The sequence below is a fragment of the Physeter macrocephalus genome, chromosome 7, assembly GCF_002837175.3.
Source record: "Physeter macrocephalus isolate SW-GA chromosome 7, ASM283717v5, whole genome shotgun sequence".
Lineage (NCBI taxonomy): Eukaryota > Metazoa > Chordata > Mammalia > Artiodactyla > Physeteridae > Physeter > Physeter macrocephalus.
The window spans coordinates 92,044,520-92,053,253 of NC_041220.1; the positions used below are offsets into that span (position 1 = coordinate 92,044,520).

Here is an 8,734-nt window from a genome sequence, read left to right on the forward strand (position 1 = left end):
GTTGGGTCCAAAGTCTTGTGTGTACTTGTTAGAGATGTCCACGATTGATGTCAGCCTTTTCATCTGTATATTTTGGGGGCCATTGTTTGACCATCAACATAACCACCTTATCAGTTCTGCCCTATCAATAAGGACATGGTGGGAGGTTTTTGAACTCTGATTCAATCAATCAATATCAGCAGGCTGCTGATCTCATACTCAGGGACTCCTGATGAGAGGACATGGAGTAGTTTGACCAGACTTGCCTGGTTCCTGGTGCTCAGTGTTTTGCTGCCTCTTTTGTATGGGACTCTCCACTCTGTTTCCTGCTACTGACTTGAAGAGAACAGTCAAACATGGCCACTTGATAAAGGCGGAGGTAAGCAGTACACAAGGTAATGAGGCAAACCTTCATGGTGATCTCTGAAGTTTCTGGTCTGATGGGAAATTTGGCAAAGTCTTTGGAGAACCAAAGGGCAGGGGTCAGCACACTTTTTCTGTAAAGCACCAAATCGTGAATATTTCAGACCTTGCAAATCATACAGTCTCTGTTGCAACTACTCAACCCTGCTTTGAAATCAACCATAGTGGGAAAACAGCCATAGAGAGCACTGAATGAAATGACAAGGCTGTGTTCTAATAAAACTTTATTTACAAAAACAGGTGGCGGGCCAGATATGGCTGGTGGGCCATAGTTTCTAGACCCCTGTTCTAGGGTATAAACACCCCCCTGGGAATAAAAAAGGACTTTAGGAAGTGGATTAATTTTCTGAATCAGTGAAAAAAACAACACCGTGTATCACCTTAAGGCGGATCTCACTGAGAGGCTCTGCTCTGCAGATCAAAGGCCATCAGAAGAAACCATCTAAAACACCAATCTGTTTGTGCCTTTCTCAGCCTGAAAATCTTCAGGGCTCATATTCACACGGAGCCTGGCCCAGCCACCCTGCCTTCTTTTCCAGCTTCATCCTTCATCATTTTCACATATACCACGCCGTCCAGCCATGCAGACCTCTTTCCTGATCCCTCATTACCTGGGCAGAGTCACATCCCCCAACCTTTGCCCATGCTGTTACTCTGCGGAGAAGACTCCCCGTGCCATTTGCAAACTCTTATTCATCCTTCAAGACACCGTTCAAATGTCTCTGTCTTGACATTTCCCCAGCCCCCCTAGGTTGGGTTAATTTCTGCCTCTTCTATGTTCCCAGCACACTCTATACATAATCTTTTCTTCAGTGCAACTTCAGTGTGATCCCTTCTAATTGATTTCTAATGGTTTAACCTTGTCTTGTATAGTATTTTTAAAATCTGTTTGCTTCTTCCCCACTCGGTTGTGAACACTTTCAGACACGGTGTTGCCTTGTGAAACTTCCTTCACCTGGAGTTAGGAGTGGATCTGCCATGCAAAGGAAGGTGAGTTCATGTTTGCACAACTGTTTAATTCAGTGCAGAATCCAGTCTGGGCCACCAGGGGTTCGTGAAATGATTCACAGTTTAGATTGTCTGTATTTTTATACTTTCAGTGGCTTAATAAGCAACTCTTTTCAACAATGCACTTGGGAACTGTTCATAAATGACAGAATGACATAAAAATCAAGTCATGGGCTTCCCTGGTGGCGCAGTGGTTGAGAGTCCGCCTGTCGATGCAGGAGATACGGGTTCGTGCCCTGGTCTGGGAGGATCCCACATGCTGCGGAGTGGCTGGGCCCGTGAGCCATGGCCGCTGAGCCTGCTTGTCCGGAGCCTGTGCTCCGCAACGGGAGAGGCCACAACAGTGAGAGGCCCGCGTACCAAAAAAAAAAAAAAAAAGAGAAAAATCAAGTCAGGTTAGGAGGTAAATATACGAATCTCTCCTCCACCTACATTATACGCTCCCTTCAAATCAGGAAAGATGATTGTTTGAGCTTATACAGCTGTTGTGTGTTTCTGCACATGCATTTTTCTCTTTGAAAGACATCTCATGAAAATCTCATTCTCGTATTAGATATGGGACGATGTTGCATTTTTCTTCTTTTAATGGATTTCCTAGATCTTGCTGATTTGCTCTCCAGTTCCATTTAGAACACTAAAATGATCATTTATTCAGGGGAATCCTAGCAGCTCAAAGTGTGGCTGCAATTTCTCAAAGTGCCTCCTGGATGATCCCTCATAGGGTTAAATCCAGGGGAGAAGAGAGCCCATAAAATGCCAGGTGCCCCCAGGCCTATTGTTACATTATTTGTCCAAGGGAAAGACAAATCGGTATTTGACATGGACATGCATTAAGTACTTAGTTGAACCCTGCCACGTCATCAGGTTTTCTGCAGCACCCACTTTCCAGATGCTGCTTTTTCTGCAAATTAATGAATAGGGCACACAGGACTGGGGGTGGAGGTAGGGCAGTTGTACTGGTGTGTTCTGCCCCCAGGCTCACCCAAGAGGGCAAGTGGGAGGCTATTCACGCTGCCCTGACATTAGTCCTAGCCTTGGGCTGCCCAGGGTGGGGGGCCAGGGGCAGGGGTCATCTTTTCATAACTTACACACAGGCACCTTAGGGACCAGGACTGGCCCCAAGGAAAACCAAGGCAAAAATTCCAAAGACTGAGCACACCCCAAACCTCAATAAAGCCTCACTTCCTGTAAAACTTCAGACAGCCTCACATTTTTCCCCTTATTTGCGCCAAGAATTCTTGGGGAGACAGTAGGTCTATGAGAATCCCCACAGCTGACAAGGTTGACTTGGTCCTGTCCCCGGTTAGGCGGTGGCATCCTCACCTCTCTCCCTTCATGCTAGTCTCTCCCTCACCAGCCGCTCTGGCTGCAGTGAAGAATCCACCCTGCCTGGAGCGCCACGCCAGCCTGAAGCCCGCACAGGTCAGCTCCGCAAGGTTACAGAGGCCACGAAACGAGAGAGGAAAAGGAAAAGTGGTGGAAATCAGTTTCTTTTTGGCTTGCCTGATTTCCTCTGGGCTCTGAGTTTGGCAGAGCATAAATAGATGATCAAAGAGTTTTACTTTCCCAAGTTGGACTTATGTAATCAGAGGCTGCTACTCCTTTTGTTTTTCTGAAACTTCACTGGAAGGAAATTCCCCTTGCGTTCTCAATCACACTGAGCGTTTCCCCTCTGCTTTTACTTGGACATCTTCAAGTCAACAGACTCTGAAGCTAATCAGATAATTCTGTGTAAATTAATGCACACATAGGATGTGTGCACACATATTAAAAATATATCCTTATGATCCTTTGGAGTGTGTGTGTGTGTGTGTGTGTGTGTGTGTGTGTGAGAGAGAGAGAGAGAGAGAGAGAGAGAGAGAAGAGATATCATATACCGATATGGATAACCCATTTCAAAAATAGCCTTGATTCCTTTTCCCAGATCCACTGAACCCAGGAACTTGGCCACACTCCCCTCCACCTCAGAGCTTCAAAGATGCGTAAGTGTTCTGTCCCCGCTCCCATTCTGAGAAGGTGAACCTTTTAACTCCTTTTGACAGAAGAAATAATTTCTTCCCTTAATGCATGGATTCTGACTCTCTGAGGCTTCAGCCTCCATTGCTAGTGACTCCCAACTCTACCTTTGGCTCCTGAGACCCACCCTCCTCCTGGACATCTCCACATATTTATCCCCAGCCATCTCCAGCTCCACCTGTCTGTCCCACCATCAGCCCACCAGACCTGCACTTCCTCTGGCATTTCCTGCAGCGCTGGGAGTATGCCCAGTCATCCAAGCAAGAAATGCAATGCCCCTGGCCAGGAATTCTTTTCTGGTAAACAAGCCTTACTCCTACTGTGTCCCAGCCCTGAGCCCAGGTCCACATGCATCAGGATAGCCAGGGGAGGCTCCTCCTTCCTGCTTGTCGCCGCATCCAGGCAGTTTTAGCCTCTCCATTCCTTCTCCCCTTGCTCTGGCTCAGGTCCTTTGCTTCTTCCCCAGACCTCCTTAAATTAGAATGATGCCCCGTGGGCATTTGGAAAGACAGGGGTTGGCAGGCTTTTCCCATAAGGGGCTCAGGTAGTATTTCCGGTTTTGTAGGTGAAGATGAAAAATTAAGGCTATGATACAGGTACTTATATAACTAGAGAGAGAATAAATTTCCACAACGTATTCTACTGACAAAATTCAAAATATAATAATAATTGAGGACTTTTTAAAATAATATAGATCTGCTATTTTAATAATATGGAGAACAGTGGAATTCTATTGGGGGGGGAAAGATAGTATTTTGCTTAATTAGGTTCAAAGTTAGGGTTGCCTATCATCAAAATCTTTTGCAAGTGTTCATCTGTGAAAACTCATGCTTAGCTCGTGGGCTAAAAAAAACACAGGTGGTGGACTAGATTTGGCCCATAGTTCTTCTAAATACTTCAGGGAAAGAATAAGAGATAGTGCAAAGTACTTAACACACTATGAGTATTCAAAGGATGTCGGTTATTGTAATTATTTCTTATCTTCCTATCCACATTCAACCTTGGCTTCAGCCATGTAAATACTTGGGGTTCCTTGAGCTGTTTCACCCCTCTGAGCCTTTGCTCATACTGTGCCATAAGCCTTCACCTCCTTAGGAATCCTTTCCTGTTCCTCTCCCTTCTTCCATGTCTTTCCATGCCTCTCCCCCGTCAAGGTCCTGCTCAGAGGCACCCTTTACAGATCCCCCTCCTTGCCGTTGTAGCATTTGATGGTGTACTTCCTCCCCCTTTAAACTGTGACTAGAAACCATGCATTACTCAAGAGATCCCCAGCTCTGGGCCCAGTCATATTATGTGTTCAACAAATATTGGCTGAATAAATAAATGAACCTCCTCCATGCAAATGCGAGACTCAGCAGAAACCTTCCTTGACTGCCCCAGTTCCCAGGGAGCTCTTCGTTCTCTGCATACCTAAAGCCCTCGTGGATTTTCTTCTAGGGACCCTTGGCTCTGGGTACAAATCCCACCTCCATCACTTCCTAGCTTTGTAGCTTTGTACAAGTCACTTAACTTCTCTGAGCCTCCACTTCCTTGTCGGTAAAATGGGGATAACAATGGTACTCATCTCACATGCTGTTTGCAGATTAGATGAGATAGAGCATATAAAGCTCAGCACACTGAATACTCTACAAATGTCTGTTGCTTTGTTCACATTTATTGAGTAATGATCATGGTTTAAGTCCTTTTGTTAATATGTTTATTCCTCACAATGACCCTACGAGGTAGGTACTATTGTTATCCCCATCTTCCAGATGAGGAAACTGAGGCTTTAGAGGTTGTATAACTTGCCTAAGGTCACACAGCCCAGGTAGCAGAGCCAGAATTCAAAACCAAGTTGTCTGCCTCCAAAGCTGTGCTGCTAACCCTGGCTGGTAGAGATGTACCCCTTCTGCAAGACTGTAGGCTCTTTGAGGGTCAGGATTGTGTTCCAGAATTCTTTGTATCTTTCCTAGCTACCAGCACAGCACCCTGCATGAGGTGAAGCTCCATAGACACCTGCTCATTCATTTACCAATCCCTCCTCCACCCTGATCCAGAGGAGGGAGCTGAAGTGTCCTAGAGACATTTCCTCTTATCCAGGCTTGACCACCAGTGAGCACCTCTGTGTCTCACAGATGGCGATAGGAAGGGAAACAGAAAAGGATAAACTAAGGAAGGAGTGCAGGTGGGGTCTGGGGAGAATTTTGCCTGCTCAGAAGGTGACAGTGGGCTCTGAGCTTATCTCGCAGAGACTCATATTCCCCTTGGGAGCACCAACCCCACCATCAGTAAGTGGCTCTAAGGACACTGACCAATGCAAGCTGACTCCACTGATTGTCTGTAACGTGACTGTTCCTCTTAATCAAAGTGATGTCCTCCTTTGATTTCAGAAAGTGAAGGAGAGCAAAATTAATGATGGCTCCAGTGGGCTTCTGATGGCCACATCCGGCGAGGGGTCACAGGGCTTCGGAGCCTCTACTGCATTTCAATGATACGTACGGGGATTTCATTGCTAACAAGGGCGCTGTAAGTCTTAATTACCCAGAACCGAAGCCTCACCTTGCTGCCTGTCCCTGCCCCCCCGCCCCGGGAGCTCCCTGTGAAGCCAACGGGAGCTTTGCCTTCAGTTCAGCCTGGTGAAAACTTGCCTGTAAATGTTTGCAAATTACCTTGAGCACCTCGGATAGAAACAGGAGAGAATTATTTATTTTTAGAATGTTGGCATAGCCCCGTCACTGCCTTGCCTGACATGTACCGCAATGCTACTCAAATCCCGCTCCCCTTACCTCTGATCAATTCTGGACTGTGGGTCTCTTTTCTTCCTGGTTGATGATACACTTCTTTGGTCTTGCTCTTAGACAAACCACTGGTAATCTCTCACTGTTCTCACCCCTTGCTTAGCAGCTCCTTCTAGAAAGCCTAATGCATTTTCCATTAGAGGAGCCAATTTGCCCTTTCCTTTCCAGCAACGACAAGCCGAAATCTACCCCCTTGGAAGAAGTCAAGACCCCCTCTCTGGCTCTTCCTTCCCTCTGGGAGTAGATGCTCTTGGTACCCGACCCATGTCCCCCTGACCCGGAGCTGCTAATAGCTCACAGCTGCTCCCTTCTCCTGAGACTTGCCCTGGGAGAAAAGCACCAGGCATTTTCACCTGGAAATGCCTGGGAGGTTTTGTCTCCCCTCTGGGGACAGCCCACCGCCAGGACGGCCTGATAACGAGGCACAAGGCCCTCAAGTCCCAGAGCTCCCCGTGGGATCAGGCTGGGGCTAGACCACGTCTCCGCCTGCCCTATTCGTGCTTCCCGCACGTCTCGTCGGGTTTCACCTGAAAGCACTCCCCCCAAGAAACTGCTTGCCCAGAAAGCCAGTCTCAGGCTCAGCTCTTTGGCATCCCAACCTAGGACGCCTCTCTATGCCACCCTCCCCACTGCAAGCAGAATAGTCTTCAGAACCTCAGCCTGATCTTGTCACTTCTTTTCTTAAAACTGTCCATCCCTCCCATTGGCCAAACTCCGTCGCGTGGGTCTAAATCCCACAGACCTGGTGCTGTTTACCCCTCCGCCTCACTTCTCATCACACTTTCTGCCTCACCTGAGAGGTCACTTCCTCCAGAAGGGCCCACCCAGACCCACCACTATTGGGCCTGAGACATCTGTGTGTGTCTACACAGCCCTCTGGGCTGACCCCTCCCATAAATGCCCTCATATTGGAACTGCCTGCCTGCTTGTCTTTCTCCTCCTCTAGAACGCAAACCCCTCCAGTATTCCTAAAGCCCACCATGCATCTGGCCCACATGAGACTTTCAATAACTATTTGTTATGAACCGATGCATGATTGAACTAGATAGTTCATAAAGGTTTACTAGTGAGAGCCAAATTCCCATTTCAAGTTGATATGTCAACATTGCCTACTTGTGGTTTATCTAAAGTTTTCCTAAATAGAAGAATTCACTGGAAATGTATTAAAAGGATGCAGTGTCTTCAAAACACACACACATATGCAGTCTGGTTAGGGTGTCTAATATAATCAAGGGATGACTAGGCCCAGATATTTCAGAAGGTTTCCATTTCTTTTGTACCCTGAGCTTGACAATCAAAGATTTCCCAGTCCCACCAGTCTCTAACTCTCAATGATCCTCTGCTGAATTTTAAATCCCCTTTGCCTTCCCTGTCTGCTCCCAACAACAACAAAAACAAACAAATAAGAAAAAAAAGCCAAACAAGTGTGCAATTCCAAGTGCCAGAATAGCTCTGCTCATCTGAGGAAGAAACCCTTGAACATCAATGAACCGTGATTTTAAACTGCCATTTCACGGCCAACTTTTCAGAAAAGCATCACCCTGCAAAGCAGTTGCTCTTGAATGCAAACCTTGTGACTGCCAGGATCGTCCAAGGTTCTGACTTGCCTCATTCTCTCTTTGGAACTGGGTGTATTAGTCAGTAGAGGTGCATTAATTCTCGGCATGACCTCAGACGAAACACAAGCAGCATTAACAAATTACCAGTGATGGAGAGGCAGATGGAGAAAGGAAGAATATTCAAACAGCCCTATTGCTCCGTGCTGCTACCTCGTCTTGTCCAAAATTCACAGAAATGTTAATCCTCCTGGAATGCTTAGCAATGCATATACAGTAACATTCCTGAGGAAGCTAATAATTATCTCTTGTTAGCAAGATCAACTTACTGCAGTCTTTCACTGCAGGGACATAAAAATATTGTGACTTGCTATGCTAAGTGAAACACGGCGACGGGATAAATTAGGACATTTAAGCTAACAGGAATAAAGACACACAGCTCTGATTCCCCTCTACATATAACTGATAAAATTAACAGAAAATAGACACCATGGTAATGGAAGAATGCATTGTGAATGGTTGGTTGAAACACAAAGGGACAAACTTATTCCATTGCTTACATTGTTATAGCTAATATTTATCAGATACCCACTGTGCATGGCACGACTCTTATCAGGGACAAGGATAATAATAAATTACTACCTGTCAGCTATTGCACCGTAACTTCATTATGTGACTATAGGCAGCACTCGTATTATAAGTCTTTGGAATCTATTAAAAGTCTCATTTTGAAACAATGGACCACGAGGAACAAATTTATGAATTGTGGATCCCTGGTATTAGCCCAAAGACTCAGCCTTGGAGAACGAAAAAAAAATTCTTAAGAAAAAAATTAATTTCTGCCAAGGACAATCTAAGAACATATGTTAGCTGACCCAACCAGATGCCTCTGGCTGTGCTGTAACAGACATGAGGCAAATATCTAATTTCACAGGAAAAAAATTTATAGACTAGTCTTTGAATCAGGCAGAGTCC

The 8,734-nt window shown here is 45.9% G+C and overlaps 1 long non-coding RNA gene across 1 annotated transcript; it reads left to right on the top strand.

Annotated features, from left to right (window-relative positions):
• The first annotated feature begins 241 nt into the window (after positions 1-241).
• Positions 242-5,901, top strand: LOC114486598 (uncharacterized). Its single transcript, XR_003680606.1, has 4 exons — positions 242-358; positions 1,327-1,392; positions 3,335-3,392; positions 5,796-5,901. It is a non-coding gene; the product is annotated as an uncharacterized lncRNA (long non-coding RNA).
• The last annotated feature ends 2,833 nt before the right edge of the window (positions 5,902-8,734 follow it).